The following is a 24,584-nucleotide window of genomic DNA, read 5'->3' as shown; positions in this document are numbered from 1 at the left end:
AAAAATTTGCAAACCATGTATCAGATAAGGGGTTAATATCCAAAACATATAAAGAACTCATACAACTCGGGGGCCTGGGTGGCTCAGTCGGTTAAGCGTCTGTCTTCGGCTCAGGTCATGATCCCAGGGTCCTGGAATCGAGCCCCACCCAAGTTGGGCTCCCTGCTCAGCAGGGCACCTGCTTCTCCCTCTCCCTCTGCCCCTCCCCACTGCTTGTGCTCCCTCTCTCTTTCTGTCAAAAAAAGAAAAAAAAAAGAACTCATACAACTCAAGAGCAAGCAAACAAAATAAATCCTCAAATTACCCAATTAAAAATGAGCAAAGGATCCAAATAGACATTTCTCCAAAGAAGGTATCTGGAAGGCCAATGGGTACATGAAAAGATGCTCAACGTTGCTCATCATCAAGGAAATGCAAAGTAAAACCACGATGAGATATCACCTCACTCCTGTCAGAAGAGCCAGCCTCAAAATGACAAGAGGTAACAAGTGCTGGCCAGGATGGGGAGAAAAGGGAGTCCTCGTGCACTGTTGGTGGGAATGCAAACTGGTGTAGCCGCTGCGGAAGACCCTGTGGAGGATCCTCACAAATTACAAACAGAACTACCCTATGATCCAGGAATTCCACTGCTGGGAATGTATCCAAAGGTCAAGAAAACATTAACTCAAACAGATATCTGCACCCTCATGTTCACAGCAGCAATATTTTATAATAGCTAAGACATGGAAACAGCCTAAGTGTCCATCGACTGATGAATAAAGGAGAGTTATGTGTATACCGTGGAATATTATTCAGCCATGAAAAACAAGGAAATCCCCCACAACAATATGGACAGACCCTGAAGGCATTCTGCTAAGTGAAATAAGTCAGAGAAAGATAAATACTGCATGATCTCACCTACATGTGGAATCTAAAAAACAAACAAACAAAAACAAAAGCAAAACAAACAAGCAAACAAAAACTCATAGAAAGAGATCAGACCTGTGGCTACCAGGGGCAGGGGGATGGCAGGGCGGAGAATCAGAGGAAGGTGGCCAAAAGACACACAGTTCCAGTGATAAGACAAATAAGTATGCGGGATGTGATGTCCAACATGATGACTAGAGCTACCACTGCTGTGTGGTCTATAGCAAAGGCATGAAGAGAGTAAATCCTGAGAGTACTCACCACAAGAACACTTTTCTCCCTTTCTTCTTTCTTTTTATTGAACCAGTATGAGAAGATAGATGTTAGCTGAATCTGTTGTAATAATCATTTCACAAAATATGTAAATCAACCAAACACGCTGTATGCTTTAAACTTATGCAGTGATGTACGTCAACTGTTTCTCAATAAAACTGGAAAAAATAATAATCACATTTTTTGACAATGCTAAATAAACAGACAGTGAGACTTGTAAGGAAGGTGAGAGCCATCTGCTGGCTTGCCTGGCTGGAATCAGCAGGTTAATAAAAGGGCAGCAGACCCCTCCTGTGGTGGGTAATCAGAGCACACAGGGCTTCGGGTGCCCAAGAGAGGTGCCACCTGGTCAGAGGGGTGGGCCAGCAGTGTGAGACCCCAAATTAAAGATAAGAAACCATGCACATGCAGACAAGATTGGTCAACTTGGAGACACCTAACCAAGAAAGGTAAACAGGTGAGCAAAGGGACCAGGGTGTTTTCTGTTTCCAGATGGGGGGCAGTCCCTCACCCTGTCGCTCTATCATCTTCTCCTGGGAGACTCTGCTCTGAGAGGGTAGCAGTCCTCCAAAACCAACGGGAATGCTTCCAATCCCCCAGGAATGCCATGGCTGAGAGGGGGAAAGGCTGGATGATGGGAAGGGGGCTGAACCTGGCTGAAAACGGACAGCCAGCCCATGCAGGAGAAGCTAAGCCATGGCACACTCCGTGCAGAGGGCACTTCTCTAGGGAAAGAACAGACTGTAGATAGGGATGTGAGCCGGTCCCCTCCACCTGTGTGACTTGTGACACTCAGCCACCATACTGGAGCCTCAATTTCCTGCCTCACCTGTGAAAAATGAGAAACATACCCAGCGTCTGGAAGGCACTCGACAGATGTGTTCCCTTGCCCTATTCCCTTACTCTAGATGGGTGCCAGATCTCTACGTAACACAATAGGTCACTCTGAATGCTCAGTGGCCACTGTCACCCTGGCATCTGGGAATCCCACTTAGCAAAGGATATTCAACCAGAACCAGTAACACAACTACTGACTCCGAAGGAAATCAACAAGTAAACCACGGGTGAGCCACTAATTAATGGAAATCACAACAAAACTGATTTCAGCAGGATCAGGGGAACTGAGAAGTCCAACAGTGAATCCATTTGGAGGCCTGTTGGCCACAGTGAATCAACCCCAGGGATCAGTGCTTAGAGTTCAACACCCAGCCAGACAGCTCTGCCCCTGCAGTTCAAAGTCAGGCCCCGGGCCACTGCCCGTCGCCCACCTGACCTGGGCCCTGCTCGCACACAGGCCCCAATCCTGCTCCGCTCCCCCAGGCCAAAATCTCCCTTGGTGCCCTGCCCAGGGTGGTTCACGGCCTGCTGCCAAGGCTCCCTGAGGCAGAACCTGACCAGCCTCTGTGAGCACCCTCCAGTGGCAGCCTCCCAAATCTGTACCCCACCCACAGACACCTCGGTCTCAGATTCCAGCTATCCCAGATCCGAACCAGGCCCAAATAGCTCAGCCCTCACGGGAAACAATTCGGCACCGACTCACCAGAGACCCAAAGAGAGGGGTACCCCAGAACAAAAACAGAGTTTTTAAAAACCTGCTGATATTCCCACACAGGTGCCAGGCTCTTACCGACGAACTGACCAGAATAATTAAGAAGGCTAAGCTTCAGCCCCTGCCTTTAAAGAACGTCAGGCCGAACTGAGCTCCCACCTGGATTACACATCCAGCACATGCTTCTAAAAGCACTTAATATGCTCCAGAGCTACATTTATGTATTTGTGCTGTATAATTAGATGAATGAATCAGAATTTGCTTCTTTCAGGAAAAGGCAAAAAAACATCCAGCACTCTGACACGGAAGCCTGATAAAAAGATGGTTTTCAGGATGAAGCTCACAAAACTAAATGAATATGCATGTTAAAATTTTTAAGTGTTTGACATAAGTTAATTAAGCCGAAATAAAGTATGTTGTGAATCTAAAAAAAAAAAAAAAATCTGCTGGGTGACTGGAGGGTGAGAGAGACAGACACATTTCCCCAGAAAACAGAAAGTCTGCCTAAGTGAAGAGAGTGGAGACACCTTAAAGGAAGACTGTTTAAATATACAGTGAAAAACGAACACCGTGGGGGAGGGGCTGGCCCTAAGCACAGCCACTAAGGGAGTAAGTACCTTTCTCAGGAGAAGGCTGTTTTGGGAATCTTCATGCCCCAACAATTGTGCGGCCGAGGCTTGTGCGGCCGAGGCTGAGTTCAAAGACAAAACAGCGACGGGGAACTGGCTGAATGAATTACCCCAGTCTTGGCCCAGGACATAAGGGTGTCCACTCTTGAATGTCTTCCCTGAAATGGACAGGCTAATGGCATCGGGCAGAGAGTGCTCACTGGTGAGGATGTTCTAAGCCAAAGTGACAAAATAAATGTGGATCAATCACAGAGACCAGATGGCTCACGCTCCTGAGTTTGGAGAGAAGTGAAGGATGAAATCAGCGCTCAGTAGGCCAAGACACACAGGCCATGGTTACCCGGCACCAGTGAGCTCCTGCCGGCCTCAAGGACAATCAAGGAGGCCGCCCACGTGTCAGGCTGGCAGGTAGACTGTACTTAGTTTGGGGCCAACAGCAGACTAGAACCTTTTGAGGAAAAAGGCACTTCCGTGTGCACAGGAAACAAAACTGCATCTAACTACTTCATTAGAACTGCTACAGAATAAACCAAGAGAAAAATAGGGGATCTTCTCTGTAAAAAACAGCCTTTCAAAGACTGATGTTCCTTCAGGAAAGTTCCAATAGCCATTATTTGCCAAAGACTTATGTGCCCATCACTTGCTGAGCATTTCACGTACAATAGCACATTTCATCCCTCACAATAATCCCACGAGAGGAGGACCATCATCTTCCCCATTTTATAGAGGAGGACACTCAGGCTCACAGACATTGAGTCATATACCCGAGGCCACAGAGCAGAAAGTGACAGAACTGAGACGTGAGCTCAGATCTGATTCCAGAAGCTATACGCTCTTTCTACTATATTATGCAGGAAACCTATGCATCGAGGAAGAGGAGGAAGAGGCTAAACTAAATGACCTTTCACAGGCTCCTTGTTAGTGAAAACTCGAGTCATCGAGAGGTTAATGTGGTGGTGGTGGTGGTGGTTTGGGCACGGAAGAGGAAATGAAATGGGCATTGTGAGAGCAAAGTATCAAGCGTGGGGCTCACCCAGGGTCAGGACTAAAATTGTTCTTATTTAGGGCGCCTGGGTGGCTCAGTTGGTTAAGCGACTGCCTTCGGCTCAGGTCATGATCCTGGAGCTCCGGGATCGAGTCCCGCATCGGGCTCCCTGCTCGGCAGGGAGTCTGCTTCTCCCTCTGACCCTCTTCCCTCTCGTGCTCTCTATCTCTCATTCTCTCTCTCTCAAATAAATAAAATCTTTTAAATAAATAAATAAATAAGTAAATATCTTAAAAAAAGAAAAAAGGGACTAAACTCTGAGTAGTGATAAGCTAAACTTATGGGAAGACTACAAGGGAAACTGAACAAACAGGAGGAAAAGCAGCCAGTAAATTGTAACAATAGCAAGGGCAATATAATACATTTAAGGAGAAACAATCAAAACCATGTCAAAGCCCTGGGGCAACAGTCAGAACCCCATAAAAGGACCTCGATGTCACTGTATGTCAGACTGTCATACTGCTGTGGTCACAAAGGCCAAAAGACAAGATGGACAAACCGTTTTGTCCAGCACCACTGCAAGAGTACTAAAAACGAACACACTGCCCACCTATCCCCCGCCCCCCATAAAATTAGAGATTCGTCTACACTGAGAACACTGGCTGCTGTCCACCAAGAAAGACAACTTGTAAAACCAGAGGTTAGCCACCTAAATGGGTTGTGTGATGGGCAGGGCATGCTAAGAAGGCCAGAAAGACCAAGGCCAGGAGGGCCCGGAGATAAGGCAGGGTGCCAACTTTGTCACCAAATCCTGAAATGACAGAAGAGGTACCGTCTGTTGATGCTCAAGGGAGACCAGAGGAGGAGATGCCTCAACAGCCCCAAAAGAAGGCTATGTAAATGCATCACCGGGTTCAGACAAGAGTTTTAATGCAACCGGGGCGGTGGGGGGGGTCCCCCTGGGGTCAGAACCAGAACAGTCTGCATTAACGTCTACATAAGGGATCTGAAGGCAAATACATGTGTAATAATTATGGCTGCAAAAGGGCCCTGCCTCTCTCACCAGTGAAGTGACCAGCAGCCCCAGCATGTGCCTTCAAGAGAGACACAGCCAAGTGCTTCCTTGCCACACTGGCTCCTAAAGGTATGGATTTGGCCTGACATGATGAATTTTCATGATTTCTAGGAGTTCTCGGAAATCCAGAGATGATGGCAAGAAGTGTAAATACAGAGAGACACACATCATCCTTCTCCAAATAAAATGAAACTGTTAATAAAAGTAACATGACAGTGCTCTAGATTTTTTTTTTTTAAGAACACTAAAATGCTTCCAAATGTGCCTCACCCTTGGCTTGAGCATTTAAGCCACACTTGGAATTCTAAAGATGTCACAGAGAACAATTACAGATGCACTAAAGGTCTCCAGTTTGGAAGTGAACTGGATTTAGAATTTGCCATCCAGAGTCCTCAATGTGCTACTCATCTATCCTGTGATTCTTCTCCACATCACCACCAACATGCAGACCAAAGTCCTTAGGGTGACCAGACAGAATGAATGATGGGGCTCAGAGGGGCTCTTCCCGATACCAACTGTTGTAGCCAATCAGCCCTGACTTATGGGGGGCACACACCTAGCACAACCTAAACCCTGCCCTAGTATTAGAAAACAACTGCTTCATCTGAGCCAGAGCAATCAGACATGAGAGGGAAAAAAAGCACCCATATTGGTAAGAAAGAGGTTAAACTGTCACTATTTGCAGGACATAATACTATACACAGAAAACCCTTAAGACTCCATCAAAAAACTATTAGAAGTTATAAATGGATTCAGTATAGTTGCAGGATACAAAATTAATACCCAGAAATCAGGTGTATTTCTACACACCGATAATGAAGTAGAGAGAAAAATTAAGAAAACAATTCCATTTACAGCCATACCAAAAAGAGTAAAATACCTAGGTATAAACTTAACCAAGGATGTGAAAGGCCTGTACAATGAAAACTATAAAATATCAATCAAAGAAATTGAGGATGACACAAACAAATGGAAAGATATTCCATGCTCATGGATTGGAAGAATTAATATTGTTAAAATGCCCATACTACCCAAAGCAATCTGCAGGTCTGATGCAAACCCTATCAAAATACCAACAGCATTTTTCACACACCTAAAACAAACAATACTAAAATTTGTATGGAACCATAAAAGGCCGTGAACACCAAAGCAGTCTTGAGAAAGAACAAAGTTGGATGTATCATAATCCCAGATTTCAAGATATGCTACAAAGCTGCAATAGACAAAACAGTATGGTACTGACACAAAAACACACACATAGATCATTAGAACAGAAGAGAGCCCAGAAATAAACCCATGCTTATATGGTCAATCTATGACAAAGGAGGCAAGAATACATAATAGGGAAAAGAGACCATCTCTTCAATAAATGGTGCTGGGAAGAAGGGACAGCTATATGTAAAAGAATGACCACTTGCTTACACCAAACACAAAAAGAAACTCAAAAAGCATTAAAGACCTAAATGTGAGACCTGAAGCCATAAAAGTCCTAGAAGAGAACATGGGCAGTAATTTCCTTGACATTGGCCTTAGCAACATTTTTCTAGATTTGTCTCCTGAGGCAAGGGAAACAAAAGCAAAAATAAACTATTGGGACTACATCAAAATAAATGTTTTTGCACAATGAAGGAAACCATCGACAAAATAGAAAGGCAACTCTACTGAATGGGAGAAAATATTTGCAAATGACATAGCCAATTAGGGGTTAGTATCCAAAATATATGAAGAATTTATATAACTCAACACCCCAAAATAAATAATCTGATTAAAATTGGGCAGAGAAACTGAATAGACATTTCCCCAAGAAGACATACAGCTGACCAACAGACACATGAAAAGATGCTCAATACCACTAATCATCAGGGAAATGCAAATCAAAACCACGATGAGCTATCACTTCGCACCTGTCAGAATGGCTAAAATCAAAAAGAAATTTTAAAAATTTAAAATAAGAAATCACAAATGTTGGCAAGGATGTGGAGAAAAAGGAACTCTCATGCACTGTGGGTAGGAAGGCAAACTGGTGCAGCCACTGTGAAAACAGTATGGAGGTTCCTCAAAACAATTAAAAATGGAAATACCATCTGATTCCACTACTGGGTATTTACCCAAAGAAAATGAAAACACTAATTAGAAAAGATATATGCACCCCTATATTCACTGCAGCATGATTTATAGTAGTCAACATATGGAAGCAACCCAGTGTCCACAGATGGATAAAAATGATGCAGGGTACATGTAAATGGAATATTACTCAGCCATTAAAAATATATATATCAGGGCGCCTGGGTGGCTCAGATAGTTAAGCATCTGCCTTCGGCTCAGGTCATGGTCCCGGGGTCCTGGGATTGAGTCCCACATCGGGCTCCCTGCGGGGAGCCTGCTTCTCCCTCTGCTTCTCTCTCTCTCTGTCTCTCATGAATAAATAAATAAAATCTTTAAAATATATATATATATATATATATATATATATATATCAGATCTTGCCATTTGTGACAACATGGACAGACCTAGAGGGTATTATGCTATATGAGACAAACACCATATGATTCCTCCATGGAATCTAAGAAACAAAGCAAATAAACAAAAAGCACTCAGAATCAGACTCATAAAAATGTGGAACTGCTGGTTGCCAGAGGGGACAGGGGCAGGGGGACAGGCACAATGAATGAAGGGGAGTGAGAGACACAGGCTTCCAGCTATGGAATGAAGAAGTCATGGGGATGAAAGGTACGGCAAAGGGCATAGAGTCGATGGTACTGTAATGGCAATGTATGGTGACAGACGGCAGCTACACTTTATAGAGTTGCTGAATCACTATGTTGCATACCTGAAACTAATTTAACATTGTCATCAATAAGAAGGGAAGAGGAGAGAATGGGGGGGGGAGGGAGGGAGGGAGGGAGGGAGGGAACAATTGCTTCATGTCTGAGCACACTTCAAGTGTGCCCTGGCCTACATTAGGTCTAAGCTAGGAACTGACCTTGTAATGTATCTTCCTGAAGATTTCAAATCGTACCACCCTATTACCCAGCCATTGCTTCTGCTCAGTATCTACCCTCGAGAAATACTCACATGCACTGCAAAGAGGCATGTGCAGCCAAGTTTACTGTAACAGCTTTTGTAACAGTAGAGGATTTAGAAATAACTTAAATGCCCATCAATTAGGGGAAAGTTCTCAGGAAGGCCATGCAGGAGTTAGAATCAAGAAGTCCCAGGCGTACAGACAGGAAGCAATCACCAAGATGTCCCGTTGTGGGGGGCCAGGGTAGGAACAGCACATACGCAGTACAATGCACTGAACCTGTTCCAAGTTCTATAGGTATAAACACAAGTATGTAAAGCATCTGAATACCAACAAACTCCTAACAGAAATTAACCTCTGGAGAAGGACTGGGATTAGGAGTGGTTGTCAAGGAAGATTTTGTTTCCTCTGGAAAGTTTGCGCTTGGATTTTTTTTTTCCTACAGAGAATGTATTCATGCACTACTTTGGTAATGAAAATTTCATTTAACTGTTTTAAGTTTTTTAGGAAGGAAGGACGGAAGGAACTGACCCTGTTCAATATGTTTCAAAAACGCGTTGGGGGCAATTTCTAGCTGAATCTGACACATGCTTTCCAGGAGGCTGAGAGCTCAGCAGTGCAGAGAGGGGGCTTTGCAACACAGATCGTGTTACAATATTACAAGCCCAACACTGTAACTCTGTGGATCATTAAGTTTATATGCTAGTTGAAGGAAGAGGCAGGAAGAGAAAAGTATGTCAGGGGGCTTTCTGGGAAATCCAACGGGATGTGCTAGGAGCAACTGCAGTTCTTCTCGTTGAGCGTTCTAGCTCTCCAACCCAACCAGCTCACACACACCTGCCAAGAGGGGCAGCCTTTACCCAACTACATGTATCCCACCCTAGGCCTAGGTGTCTGTGCCTCGGGCTCTTCGTATCAGAATTCCTAACATTAATCTGGATCCCATGGACTAAAGAGAAGGAAAAATCTGTCCACACGAGCAGACAAGCACCAAAAATTATTTACTTACCAAGGCCACCTAACCATATAGAATACTAATTTCCGCCTCTTCAAAGCCCTACTCAGAAACACAACATTTTAAAATTAAGAACCTAGGAGGCAAAACGAACCTGGGGTGATAGAAATCAGAGTTGTAGTACTTCTGGGAGTGGGAGGGTGATAAACTGGAGATGGTCACAAGGAACATGTCTGGGGTGATAGAAATGTTCTGTGTCAAAACTGATTAAAGATCTTAAGCTTTACTTAAGATCTAAGCATTCCACTGTATGCAAATTATACCTCAATTAAAAAAAAAAAGGTACTCAAACACTGTTTCTCTGCTGGCTGCAGCAGAACTTCGAGCTGTCCTATCAGACATCTGAAATCTCTGTTGTGCTATGTAAAGAGCTCGAGTACCATGGCGACAGTCACCATAAAAATAGATAACAAGATTAAAATGGATAGAGGACACATGAATTTAAGAACGGCACACCAAGAGCAATTCATTTCCAGCAGAAGAAAAATAGAAAGAGGAGAGGGAGTTTTTCATTCCGCCAGCACTGAAAAAAACAGCCACTGAAAGTGGTTGTTTTACTAAAAGAGTTTTATGGCTTCCCTATACTCAAAAGGACAAAAAAGGCTGTGAACGGTTATTTCTTATCACACTTTGCTTTAAAACAAAAAAAAAGCGTATGATAGTCTAAGTGTTTCCCATACCTCCGGTAAGTGGCCCAAGGAACCAGGACAGACCAATTCAACAAACCCAGCTGATGGGCCATACTCTATGAGGCCCAAATGATACTGAGATAAAGGAGACCCGGGCCCTTCTTCATCATTAAGGGCACAAACATTTCCAACTATAGTTCTAAATAACTAAGTTCTGCCTGTATTTTTACATACATCTAAAGCTGTCGTTCCCTACTTCCTGCACCCCCAAATTGCTTTACTCCATGTAAAGAGAGCACTTTCTTGCCAAATACTGATTTTTCATGTGCCAAAATGTGAGCCTGGATCACGGGGACACAGAAATCATCTTGTGACATTCTCCAAAGATAAGTCTCCATTCTCTCTGCGGAACTAAGAAATTGTGCTACGGGATTTAGCCCTAGCACTGCCCACCCCACCCCCTGCCCCCGGCTAACAAAAAGTAATCCAAAAATATCAGGAAGAAAATCTAAAAATTTTAAATAATCACAGTAGATTCCAAACAGGCAAGTAAAATTTAGGCAAAAGTAAAGTAAATCCAATTTTATAGAAATAGAAATTTTATTTTCTATGTGTAAGCTATTAATAAATTGAAAAAGTAAACATTTTTAACTCAAACCACCAACTTATGGTCTGATATAAACCAAATATGTGCATTCCTGGAAGACCCCACTCCAAAGTTTCTTTAAATTTGCCCCTTGTTCTTTGTCCCTAAACCTAGAGAGCCATCACGAGGCTCAGTCTTATCCCTGCTGTCAGGATAGTTTTTAATGTGCTCTAGCTGGTGATATGGGAGATGAAACAGAAAGGAGATGATGTGATCAAGGGCATTCCCAGGTCCTCCACAGCCAAGCGGAGGATCCATCATTCAATTAAAGAGCCCCATCTTCATTCATTCGTTACACTGAATAAAACTGGCCAATAAACACACTGGTCTTCGACACGTTCATCTATTTTATTATTTGCCACTTCCACCCTGCCCCCACTTTCTTGCTTTTCTGAAAGACCAAATTCAGTTTTCAACAGCCCTGGGCCCACAACCCTGACCAACCATGAAATAGTTCTCCTCATCTTTTCTAAAAATGACCCCAGAAGGGTCTCTCAAAAGTGTGGGGACTCATTTATAAACATTTTTTTAACAAGATTTTATTTGTCAGAGAAAGAGAGAGAGCACAAGCAGGGGGAGAGGGAGAGGGAGAAGCAGGCTCCCCGCCGAGCAAGGAGCCCAATGTGGGACTCGATCCCAGGACCCTGGGATCATGACCTGAGCCAAAGGCAGACGCTTAACGACTGAGCCACCCAGGCGTCCCTCATTTATAAACATTTTTAAAAGAGCTTACATGATGACGCTGACTCAAATACTATGCAACTAGAGGTATATCCCCTATTCCACATTATCTTTCAGCGTTGACAAGTCACATAATAGCCCTAAGAACTGGAAAGGACTTTGGAGGTCAGCCTAATTCCTGTCCTTCTCTCTTACAGCATTCAACAGCATTCAGCCCGAAATGAACACCTCCGACAACGGGAAGCTCACTACTCCATGGGCAGACATTTCCGTTGCTGGACAGCCCTGCCAGCTACAAAACCCGTTTTCATAGTGAACTGAAGGCTGTTCTCCCTGTATTTAGGGTTAAAAGGAAACCTACAGCTCAGCCGGTTCGGTGTAATCATTGTACAGATAAGGAATTCTGTAATGTATAATCATTCTACAGATGAGAGATCGGAAACTAGAGGGGATAAAGCAATTGTTCTATCCACTGGTCATATTCCAACACTGGGAGCAAAAGTGAGTAAATCTACTCTTTCCGATACCTGATGATAATCATGAAAGCACTGTTATGTACCCACCGCATGAGCGTACGCACTCCAGTCATTCCTGATCCTATATCATCCTTGTGTCCCTCCCGAGGACAGTCTTGCTTGCTCGTGCTTCCCTTAAGTCATGCCTCCCCGACCCACCCACGGCCCAAAGGTCAAATGACCAGAAGTCATTAAAAATAGATCCTGTGATTGGATTGATGAATTTCCAATCCAGTTATGAACTAGATTCAATTTTCTAAAAGCCTCACCCCACTCAGGGCTCACATTAAGCCATGAACAATAGAACAATCTCAAAACTTTTTTCCCACATGATTTGCCCCTCCTCCGTAGGCATGGAGTACCATGAGGGCTACAGTGTGCTTGTCTATTCATCTGTTGATCTCTCTCTTTCAATTAGATCACCAGCTTCAGGTCAGGGGCTGAGTCTTATTTTGTGACTCCAGTGACTAAACCAGTGCTTGACATATAGTAGGGAGGTACTCAAGTTCAGTCACTGAATAAACCACCTACCTTTACCCTATCCTGTCCTTGAACAACAAAATGTTTTGTTTTGTTTTAATAGCAGTGATCAAGAAAATGAAAAGACAAACCACGGACTGCGGAAAAAAATAGTTGCAAAAGACACATCTGATAAAGGACGGTTATCCGTAATATACAAAGAACTCTAAAAACTCAACAATAGGGGCGCCTGGGTGGCTCAGTCGTTACGCATCTGCCTTCGGCTCAGGTCATGATCCCAGCGTCCTGGGATCGAGCCCCGCACATCGGGCTCCCTGCTTGGTGGGAAACCTGCTTCTCCCTCTCCCACTCCCCCTGCTTGTGTTCCCTCTCTCACTGTCTCTCTCTCTCTCTCTGTCAAATAAATAAATAAAATCTTAAAAAAAAAAAACTCAATAAGAAAACCAACAATTCGATTAACAAATGCATCAAAGATCTTAACAGACACCTCACCAAAGAAGATACACAGATGGCAAAAAAGCACATGAAAAGATGTCATGACATGTCACTAGGTAAGTGCAAATTAAAACGAGATACCACTACACACCTATGAGAATGGCCAAAATCCAGAGCCATGACAACACCAAATGCTGGTGAGGATGTGGAGCAATAGGAACTCTCATGCATTGCTGGTGGGAATGCAAAATGATACAGCCACTTTGGAAGACAGTTTGGAAGTTCCTTACAAAACTAAACATACCCTTATCATATGATCTGGCAATCACACTCCTTGGTATTTATCCAAAGGAGTTCAAAACGTATGTCCACATGAAAACCTACAGTAGCTGCAGACGTCTACAGCAGTTTTAGTCATAAAAAGTGCCAAAACTTGGAAGAAACCAAGATGCCCTTCAGGAGGTGAATGGATACATAAACTGTGGCACATCCAGACAATGGAGTATTCTTCACTGCTATAAAGAAATGAGCTATCAGACCATTAAATGACATGGAGGATGTTTAATTGCATATTACTAAGCAAAAGTAGCCAATCTGAAAAGACTATATGCTGTACGATTCCAACTATATGACATCCTGGAAAAAGCGAAACTGTCCATAGTAAGAAGTAAACGTGGTTGCCGTGGGTTGGGGGGGAAGGAGAGATAAGTAGGCAAAGCACAGAGGATTTTAGGGCATAAAAGTACTCTGTATGATACTTAATGGTGGATACATGTCATTATATATTTGTCCAAACTCACAGAACTTACAACACCAACAGTAAACCCTAATGTAAACTATGCTCTTTGGGTGATTAGACATGTCAATGTGGGTTCATCAATTGCAACAAATGTACCACTCTGGTGGGGAAGTTATGCATTGGGGGGACAGGGGGTAAATGGGAAATCTCTATACCGTCTCAGTTTTGCTGTAAACCCAGAACTGCTCTAAAAAAATACATTAAAAAACATATAGCAGTGTTTTCCCCCACTGTGCTATAAATACACATTATAGAAAATACAAATAATAAATTTAAAATGTAAAAAAAGTCACTCAACTCCATCCACCCTTCCAGTATTAGTAATTTTGTATCAGAATTATTAGTACATTTACTTCCAGCCATTTTCTATGCACTTTGTTTCTTTAAGATTTGAAATCTTCCTGTAGAGGCACCTTAACTTTTAGCAGAAACATTCGTCCATGTTATTTTAAAGCTATTCCTAAATATTATTTTTTTAAGATTTATTTATTTTAAGCAGAGACAGAGAGCAGGTGAACGGGAGGGGCAGAAGAAGAGGGAGAGAATCTCAAGAAGACTCTGCATTGAGCGCTGAGCCCCATGTGGGGCTCAGTCTCACGACCCTGAGATCACGACCTAAAGCCAAAAGCAAGAATCGGTCACTTAACTGATTGAGCCACCCACCACCCAGGCACCCCCTAAACATTATTTTTAATGGCTTCATCGTATCGTATCATAAAGACCTATCCATCAGAATCACTTAAGAGATTACTTCCAGTCCAGTCACACCCCTGGATATTTAGGCTGTTTCTAATTTTTCACTAGAGTTTTAAAAAAGAAAAAACTTCGAATAGTCTCTGTGCGTAAACATCATCTACATTTTGGATCTGGTCTTTGCTGTACTTCCAGAAGTGGAATTAACTTACAGAGCGTATGAACAATTCAAATTGTAAAAGCTAAATCAGACTTTATATTTATCCCTTACTGAACTTCTTTAATTTGGGCCTTCATTCTGAAGGACTGTGAACCTTGATCTAGCTACTAAATAAGCAATCCATCCCACCTCTGTACCATCAGCAAAGCTGACACACCTCTGTGCCGCCGTCCACGGCACCGGAGAAAAGCCTGAACAGCTCAAGGCCAAGAATAGAACCCTGTGACACTCTTCAGACCCTCTTCCAAGCTGACTCAGGGCCACTAATTAACAGCTTCTGCATATGACTGTCAAATTAATAACACCATCCAGCCCACGTTCCACTGCTTATTTAATATGGACCATCATATCTTAAGAAACTGTTAAATACTTCACTAAAGCCATAGTGCACCATAGCTATTCCCTCATCTCTCTGTTCTAGTAATGAACCACCCTATAAAACAGGAAATGAGTTCAATTTGATACCATTAGGCTGACTTCTGGTTTATCCCGACATCCTACAGCCGCACGTTTTTAAGCAAAGAGCCCTTCACCTTTGACTTCTGTTACTGTCCTAACAGCAACATTTTAAGTAATCAGCTTGTGCAAGCTGCATAAAGCAGGGCGACGACTATTCGGTCCCGCTCACCTGTAGCTCTCACCTGGGGAAATGCTCGGAATCACTGGTGGTTATGGTCTTGCAGGGTAAACTGAACTGTCCCTAGACCACACAGACCTGAATTTACTCATTTCAGCTGGTCCCAAAATAAGCCTAGTTTTCCAGGGGTCGTTTGCACTAACACCTGGGTTTGAACCAATAATTCTGTGGTCATTTTGAATCCTGGATTATGAATCTCTGGACCCTAGAGGCCTCCCCCTTGGGGGTATCCTAGGAATAGGGAAGTAAGAAATGACAGAGCCCCTCTCTTTGCTGTTCCTTTATTACTGACTCATATAACCAAAGATCCTGAGACTCTAATGTCATATGGCATTTGACAGTAGTGACTCACATCTTACCAAATTATTACCCCAACATCATTCTCAGAAGATACATGCCAGGAGCCACCATCTACCCATGCCAGCCAGAAGCAGAAAACAGGAGCGCTTGAGAGATCTTGGGGGTCACTAGAAATTGGCCTCACGATACAGAATAGAGCCCCAAAGCCCTCCCTAGTTAGTGCCAGTCCAATCAGAAAAAATATTTCAAAGTCCTAACCAGCAGCAACTCAGAAAGTGCCGCTGACTTGCCTAAAACAAATCACTCGCACACAAATACCTCAGATTCCATCATGTCACACTCCCAGCCACCCAGAGCCAGGACAGCCATCCCAAATTCCCTCGGTTGGCATTTAAGTCTCTTCAAAGATCGGGTCACAAACCCAAAGGCCTGCAGACTAAACAGGGAATGTAAAGAGACTGCACTCATGCAGAGCGAGTGCCGGGGCTATGATAACGGGACCACAAGGCCTGTCTCCTGTCCACAGGGGGCCACCACTACTCACTGCCTGATCTGATTCTTTAAGAGTCCCCAATCCAGAGGTTTTCTGGATTGTTCCCAATTTTTTAAAACCCTTGTGTACTCCAAATTGTAACATTGCTGTAGGCAGAACACATTCTTTGGGTCACTGGTTTACAACCCCTACACTTTGATCCTAACCCACCTTTCCAGACCAGCTTCTCCCCACTCTCTTAATAAGAACCCTCTTTTATTCACTCTTACACACACTGTGCACATGGTACACACACCCCCGACCTGTGCGGCACCATGTGACACCCCGAGTTCATCCCAGACTTCCTTCCCTATCCCCAAAAGTGTTCCCAAGCCACTCCAGCACAAGCTGCTTGCCCCCTCCTATGAGTCCTACAGGAACTTATTTTTCACTTTGGCATTTAATCATCTTGCCTGTTCCTTAATCATAGGTATACCTTCTCTCTCCAACTAGCCTGTAAATGTTCAATCTCTGCCTTATGCTTACTACCACTTACAGCACTGGTAAGGGGAGCCCTGCACACAAGCAGCTTAATAAACACTTACTAGATGTGAAAACTATAACTGTGTTTTTCAAACTGTGGGTTACATCCATGACAGAGTGGTTAAGTCAACTTAGCAAGAGACAGTAAGCATTTTTAAATGAAAAATAAAAGAATGGAAAATAAAGAACCAAAGGAGACTGCACCAAGCAAAAGAAAGGAATACTTCAGGAATTTAAATTAGATTTTTATATACACGATTTAATGTACCTAGGTCATGATGTAAATTTTATTTCTTAATATAGGTCACAAAAACAGTGCAAAAAAACAAAAAACAAAAACTACTTTTTAAAGAGTAAATTATTAGCTCAACCACTGCTCCGTGGAATTTTTTTGACAGTCATATATTCCCTATAAAGGAAAAATATCTGATGGACGCCTCTGCCCATGCAAGGCAGCTTCCCCAGCTAGTTCACTGATCCTGCACCTCAGAGAAACAAGGAGGCTCAGGAACTGTTAAGTACATTCTCCACTCCATACTGCAACTTTTTGCAATCATCCTCCAAATTCACCAGCCCTCAGATGTTGCAAGTTGAGGCTTGGGGAATTTGCTCAGCAAGTCACCCTAAGTCACCCTTGCAACAAGAAAGCGGAATTCAGAGCTCAGGAAGAAACCGGCGCCAGCTCCCCACTGCAGGTCGCTTGGTTCCTGGGAACCAGCAATGGCACGGGTTAGGACAGACCTCGCCCTGGGACAGGCAGTCTCGCTAGGCCCCAAATACCCTCCTTGCTGGTCACCTTGCTGCTCCCCCATCTTGTGGCTTCCTCCCCGCACACCTATAAAGGGACACCAGGACTAGCTTGCAGGTCTCAGTGGAGAGCATTATTCAACTTGTTTCAAAGCCCAACAATTTCTGCATTTAGCAAATTCCGTTCTTCCCTCCCATCTCCAAATCCCCAGTTGCTTTGCCAACTTCAGGTTCAGGACCTGGCAATGTCATCTGAACGGCAATACAGAACAGAGTCTTCCAATTCAGACCCTCGGTGCCACTCACTAGCGTCCTCTACTGCTAGGACCTATGACCAAGAAATCATCCCACGCAGAGTGCCTTCCCTCTCCCAGCTTTGGCAGCCCGGTTTCCCACCAATCTCAGAGCTTCAGCTGCTTGCAAGACACCTATGTTTGGACGTCTTGGCAAATACAGAGAAACCTCTGCAGCTTGTCAATTGCTTCTCTCCAAAACACACATTTCCGATTTCTCGGGTTACCAACTACAGCAGTTCCAGGGCCCTGGCGTGTAATCAATTTCCACAAAGAATTAATTTCCATTCATCTCCTTCCTTCACCCTGCCCCTGTCAACAGATTATTTCAACAGTAATGCTTCTAAAATCCACCCTCTTTTCCATTTCCAGTTATCCCAGTCCAAGCTCTGAGCACTCCACAATTCTAACAGTCGACTGATCTGTCTCCGAACATTACTTTTACAAACCTTTCCAAACACCCTTTCCTTACGTCACTCTCTGGCTCAAAAACCTTTCATGTCTCCCCAGTACACACAGGGTAAAGTGCAATTCCCCAGTCTGGCTTTCTAGGACTTTCACAATCTTAGCCATTGTTCCTCTCCATCTTTATCTCCTGCTCAGGAAACGTTCCCTCGCCTGGCTAAGCCCATCTCCTGTCTCTCAGGAAAGCCATGTTCAAATCGCACCTCAGGACCCATCTCGAGGGTCTCATCCTCCAGGAATACAGTGCTGGTGATTCCTGCCCATAGACCTCTTCTCTGAGTTTCAACAGCATCCCTTCTACACCTCGAATTCTGACAGTTAATTGTGCCTTATCTTGAGGTCTTATTTCACATGCGCAAGGCTTTCTGTCTCCTTCACGAGATTATAAACCCTGGAAGGAATCATTTCAGGTATCTTTTGCATCCTCCCTCACCGAGATAAACTGTTGGAACCAGTCTCCTCTGGCACCTGTCAATTCTCCCTCTCTTGCCTTTGGGCCTTGGCCAGTGAGTTATTCTCCAAGTGCCTAACTTATTTCGTAACTTAGTACCCTCAATCCATTCCCCAATTCTAACCTTTCCTTTGATATTCCTCCTCCTCCCACCCCCCCCCCAGCATTTACAGTAATTAATGCAGCCATAGCACATTAATTTGAACTTGAGCTCTCAAATCACTTCCACCCGGTCGGTAGGATTTCTGAGGCCTTAGATTTCTTGTGTGCCTCTTATCATCTCTCCCTGAGAGCCCGGCACGGTGCTGAGAACGCAGCAGCCCCTCAAAAGTACCTGTGGAGTTGAACTTAACTGCAGTTTCCCTGTGTTTCAAGTTCCTTGAGACCCGGAACCTCTGTTTACACAACACCTCAGGAGGGTGTCAAAAAAGCCTTCAATACCTGTTGATCACTCACTTTCAGGCAAACTGCACCAGAGACACTTTTCTAGAAAGACGAGTGTAAAGAAGAGAGTGGTGGCCTGTAGGTAACCCTGCGCCTGGAGGCCTGACATCACGAAAACGCCTGCCTGGTGGAAATGTTCCAAAGCCACGGAGAAGTGCCCAGGACTGCCTGAAATCAAGGAGGCAGTGGCACCCCCACCGCCTGGCAGGTGGGCTTTAGATTTCGGAGTCAATCCTAAAGTGAAGGCGCTGAGCCCTTAACTCCAAAACAGGGAAGAAGATTCTGCCTTTGAAATTGTTTGCACATGACAAACTCCCATCCAGGCCCCCCACCCGAGCACCCCACATGCCCACAGTGCCGCTTCCAAGGAGGGCCAGGGGCCACCAGTGAGGAAAGGCAGGATTAAACCGCCTGGAAGGAAGTGGGGGGTGGACAAAAGGGGCAGAAAGGGTGGGGGGGGGCAGCCCCCCGAGATGGAGGGTGTGTCGCGCCGCGCGTCCCGGAGCCCGGCACTCGCTCGCTCGCTCGCTCGGTGGAGTGGGCAGGAACGCGCGGGGCGCCGGGAGGGCTGGGCTGCCGGCCCAGCCGGAAAAGGTCAGGGAGGGGGCAGGTCAGTCTCCGTCGGAGAGGCGACTCCGGACAAGCGCTCGAAGTTGGGGAGGGGGTGCCTCTGCGAGCGCCCGCGGCGGGCAAGATAAACAAGGCGGCGCACGGGAGAGCGGGCGGCCACCCCCCACCCAGCCAGCGCGGGCACTGGCACTGCCGCAGCACCCCCGCGCCCCGACCGGCCGCTAACCCGGCGGCGCCCGCCTCCCGGGCCCTCAGGCCGCCGGTCCGGCCCCCGCGGGCGTGCGGAGCGTGGGAAGTTCCCGGGCCGCCCCCGTCCCCGGGCTGCAGCGCCGCGAGGTCCCCGCGCAGCTCACCTCGCCCCGCCACGAGCAGCAGCGCGGGCCGGGCAGCTCCCGCTCGGACAGCTCGGCTTGGCTCGGGGCTGCAGCTGCCGCGGCCCCTGCCCGCCCACCCGGCGCGGCCCACCGCCCCGCTCCGCTCCGGCCGCCCGCCCGCCGAGGCTCCGTTCGCGCCCACCTGGCCGGCCTGCCCTCCCTCTCCGGGACACTGCGCTCACGTACGCGGCCGCGGCCACAACCCGGCCCGGATTCCCCGCCCGGGAAGGGAGCGGAGGAGCGCGCCAGCCAGCGAGCGAACGAGCGAGCCTCGGGGACACACCCCCGCCCGCCCGGCCCCCTCCCCAGCCACAGGCGCCGCGCGCGCACGCGGCCTGCGCGCCCCCGCCCGCCTCGCGCCCCCGCGGCCTCCTCACACACCCACCGCGCGCCGGGGATACACACCCCCGGCCGCTCGTAGACAGTGGGCGCTCAATAAGTGCCCGAGCGACTCCTCACGCACATGCGCACTTGAACCTGACCGAGTTGTGACACTCCCCCACCCCCACCCCAATATCGGAACCGGTGGCTGCAGCCCCAAACCAAACTTGAGTGTTTGCCTTTTTTCACTGACCCGCAAACCGAGCCAAAGTTTCTTGCTGTTGTTCTTCCAGGCCTGGCTCTGGGATGGGCTTCTCCGAGAGAGGCCGAGCTCGCCCCAGGGCGGGAAAAGAAGCCAGAGAGCTCTGGGCGCCAAGGACGGGAGTTTGGCGGGGGCGATAGAGACCCAGGCCGCGCAGCCGGCACCCGCTCCGAGCGCAAGCGAAAGCGCGAGAGGGAGGGAGCGTTGGAACCAACCTTTCCATCTTCTTTTTGGGTTAATGTTTTCTTCTCCATTTTATGACATTTTACTCGATTTTTACCCGTTCGTAGTTGTAAAGTGAGGTGTTATTTACTCTTTCTGGAATTAAATGAAAGAAAGTTAACTATTAGCTTTCAGCCCTTATGTAAACGATACCAGTTGCTTTTGGCACCGTTAGGCTCTGGCTTTTGTATAATTTGTAACAAGGAGAATTGAAGCTGTTCCATTGTGTTGCTCTATGTTTTTCAGAGATAAGACCACAGAGTTACAACGGTAGTGAGGGGCCCCAGTGTCTATAGGTATGGGTAATATACATTTATATTCAAGTAAATGTAAGGAATAGAAGAAATAATTCCCCTCCCCCCAAAAGTTTTAAATAGTTTTGGACATACTTGTTGCACTTCTTCAACTTGAGGTATGCTGTTTTTCTTGCAGAGAGGCAGTGGGGTGTGTTCTGGAAAGGACTAAACTTTGCAGTCAGACAAGCCTGGTTTGCAATCCTGATTTTACTGCCTTATCTTTGTGCTAGCAGATTTTTATCTCTCTGAACCTCAGCTTCTTTATCTGTAAGATGAAATAGAAAGCATAGGTATAGTGCCTAGCTCATACCAAATAAGCAATAAATATTGTTTCCTTTCCCTCTTCTCTCACCATTAGTTACATAAGAAAAATATCAAAATAGAACCAAATTCTTATAGGACATAACGTTTTCAACTGGGGGCGATTTTGCCCCCAGGAGACATTAGCAACGTCTGGACACAAGGGGGGGGCGGTGGTTTACAGAGGAGGGGAGAAGTGCTACTAGTATCTAACTATGCTGCTAAAAACATCCTGCAATGCCCAAGACAGCCCCACACAACAAATTACTTGGTCTAAAATGTCAGGAGTACCACTGTTGAGAAATCCTGCTATAGGATAATTCTGCTCTCAAGTAGTTCACCAAAGACTGATTCTACCTTTCAACTCTCATCCTCAAGGAAACATTCTTGTTTTGAATTTAAAAGAACGAGAATGAAGCCACGGTAGGGATCACAGCAATTCTATTAATGCACAAAAACCTTTCCTTAACATGAAAATGCAGATTCGAATTTTACATTTTATTAAGAGTATTTTAGCTAATTAACAATAACGTATGCTCCCTTGTTCTTAAGGTATTTTACATATTATGTATTACTACGGTTTATAAATAGTTTAATGTTCTTTTTTCCCTTTTGCCTCAAACAATGTATATTCACCTCTCTGCTAAGTTCCTCACCTATCCTGACGTTTGTAATATAGTCCCTGCCCCCAAGGAACAAACAGCCCAGTTGAAAGTGGATTCATGCATATGCAACAATTAAGGAACAATACAAGATAGCATATAATTAAGCTTTAATTGCTGCACCCAGACTAAGGTGGCTCAGAGGAAAGGGAAGTGAGTTCGGCAGCTACAGCCCAGCACTGCCTATGTGGCGGAGGTGTTCGGTAAATGTTCACTGAATAATATGAAATAGTGAAAGCTTTTTAGACGAGGTAGGACTCCAACTAGCATATAAACTCCATTACAGTGCTTCAACTGCTAGATTTTGTAAAGGGATGTTGGTGCTGGGCTGAGTTTATTTTTCTTAAAACATCTAGTTCAAACTTGTAACCAAACCTCTGTATTTCCTTTTTTTTTAAGATTTTATTTATTTATTTGAGAGAGAGAGAATGAGAGAGAGCACGAGAGGGAAGAGGGTCAGAGGGAGAAGCAGACTCCCTGCCGAGCAGGGAGCCCGATGTGGGACTCCATCCTGGGACTCCAGGATCATGACCTGAGCCGAAGGCAGTCGCTTAACCAACTGAGCCACCCAGGCACCCCAAACCTCTGTCTTTCCCCAAATGATTGAACTTTAATAAAATGGAAACAGTCATTCATTTGACAAATATGTGAGTTCCTGATGTGTGCAAAGTGAACCAAAAGAATCTCTAAGTTTGAACAGAACCTGCTGCTTATGCTGTTTGAGACAGTCTTGTGAACCCAGGCCAGCAAAAGGCATGTGCCCTCTCACAATGTCTGTACTGCACGCATACCCCTTTCCTCTGCAGGTACATACTTGCACAGTGTGCATTCCAGAATTTTGCACATTAACACAGACTCGGAGAGAACTTCCCATCACAAACAGCCATTACCAAACACATACCCAGCACTTAGCACCCTCACGAAGAATCCAGGCCCTGTCCCTAAAGACACACTGAATAGCATACACATTACACAGAGCAAATTGCAGAAAGACTACCTTGTTGGTTTGCCATCTTGACTCCCCTATGACTAGAGCTTGCCCTTCCTGGAGGCTAGGGTACGGGAGGAAGCAAGGGGAAGGGCTGTAGATAGAACAGCCCTTCCCCTTGCTTCCTCCCGTACCCTAGCCCCCTATTACAATGCAGGCATCTTGTACCTCTTTCCCATCAGAGTCATTAGCTTCTTGAGGAGCATCTCCCATTAGGTGAGGTTAAGCAAAGCAGACCCAGGCTCTGCCTCTCATTATATGGACACATTTATCGGTGATATTTAGGGCAGTATGAGTCTGAGATTGCCACTCTCCCCAATCCCCTGTGTAACTGCTTCCAGCCTCGTCCCCCCCACCCCCCACCACCGCTCATTCTTTACTATGGCCTCTTTCCTCTGCTTGAAACTTTTCAAAGACTTCCCATAGCTTTTATAATAAAGTCCCAGCAATGCACATTCAGATCCTTCATGGTATGGCTTCTAAGTAATTCTCCAGCCACTACCTGCCTCTCTGCTTCTGCCCCCTTCACTCTGCTCTCCAAACATGCGGCACAGAACTTCTGTCCTCTGCCTGAACAGACTTTTTCTTTACTTGATCCATGCTCTTTTCTCTGCCTGGAACACTCTCCACGCCTCTCTCTCACCTCTTTTTACCTGACTATCCCTACTCATTCTTCAGGAATCAGCTTAGCTAGCACTTTCTGGAGCCTCCAAGACTGAATCAGGTGCCTCCCCTTTGTGTCCAATAGCACCCTGTACTTCCCCCCACTGCACTGTACTGAGATCTCCTTTCTCTTGTCCTAATCCCCTATAATCCCCCCAACCTTCCAGGAGACCAAGGAGCAGGTCTTGTTCTCCACTGAATACCCAACATTTGGCACAGTGCCTGGCCTGGAGTAGGCACTTGCTAAACATTGATTAACAATGAATTGCTAGTTGGACCGGGGAAATGATGGGAGCTATTCCATCCATGGTCTGGGCAATCCCTGGCACAAAGCATGCCTCAGACGCTCAGTACACTCCAGGGCTGGTGAAGACTTTGTAACCATTTATTTAGAACAGGATGAGACCTATGGAATGAACTGAGTCCTCAGGTTCCACTCCCACCAGAGCTTTATTTTATATCTAACCTGGCCTCCTGAGCTCGAGACTCTTGTCACCAATTAATCACCTACCTGACATCTCCACTTGGGTGTCTAGTAAGATCTCAAATGTACCATGTCCAAAACCAGACTTCTGATTTCCCTCCAAAATCTTCTCCCCATCTCAGTAAATGCCAATTCCATTTTTGTCCGTCGCTCAGGAAACAAACAGACAAAAACTTGGAGTCATCCTTAACTCCTTACTTTTTTTCATGCCCCACATCCAATCCACCAGAAAATCCTCTTGGTTCTGTCTATGAAATACATTCAGAATCTGGTTCTGTCCCCACCATTTCCAACACTACTTCCCCAGCCAGACCACTACCTCCCTGACCTGGACTTCCACAAGAGGCTCCTAACTGGTCTCCCTGATTTTTCTCTTGCCTCCCTACTCAACACCATGGCAGCCAGAGTGATCCTTTTAAAACCTAAGTCAGATCATATCACTATTCTGCTCAAAACCTTCAGTGGCTTCCCACCTCCCTCACTATAAGGTCCTACCTAGTCTTGCCCCAGTCAACGCTCTGGCCCCACTGCCCAC

The 24,584-nt window shown here is 45.6% G+C and overlaps 1 protein-coding gene and 1 long non-coding RNA gene across 3 annotated transcripts in view; one reads left to right on the top strand and one right to left on the bottom strand.

Moving 5' to 3' along the window:
- LOC113925120 overlaps window positions 1–12,009 on the top strand; it is a 33,221-nt gene extending 21,212 nt beyond the window's left edge. The window contains exon 3 of the long non-coding RNA XR_003520917.1: window positions 11,611–12,009. This is a non-coding gene — a long non-coding RNA (uncharacterized LOC113925120). The remainder of the gene's footprint in view (window positions 1–11,610) is intronic.
- Window positions 1–20,063, bottom strand: part of ZNF395 (zinc finger protein 395) — a 45,203-nt gene extending 25,140 nt beyond the window's left edge. Inside the window, exon 1 of one of the 2 annotated variants that reach the window (XM_027599656.1) lies at window positions 19,994–20,063. The gene's annotated coding sequence lies outside the window, so the exon portion shown is untranslated. The other variant, XM_027599655.1, reaches the window with a different exon arrangement.
- Between the last annotated feature and the right edge of the window lie 4,521 nt (window positions 20,064–24,584).

Source organism: Zalophus californianus, chromosome 2 (genome assembly GCF_009762305.2).
Source record: "Zalophus californianus isolate mZalCal1 chromosome 2, mZalCal1.pri.v2, whole genome shotgun sequence".
Lineage (NCBI taxonomy): Eukaryota > Metazoa > Chordata > Mammalia > Carnivora > Otariidae > Zalophus > Zalophus californianus.
Note: the sequence above shows the minus strand (reverse complement) of the source record. Positions and strands in the feature narration are given on the sequence as shown.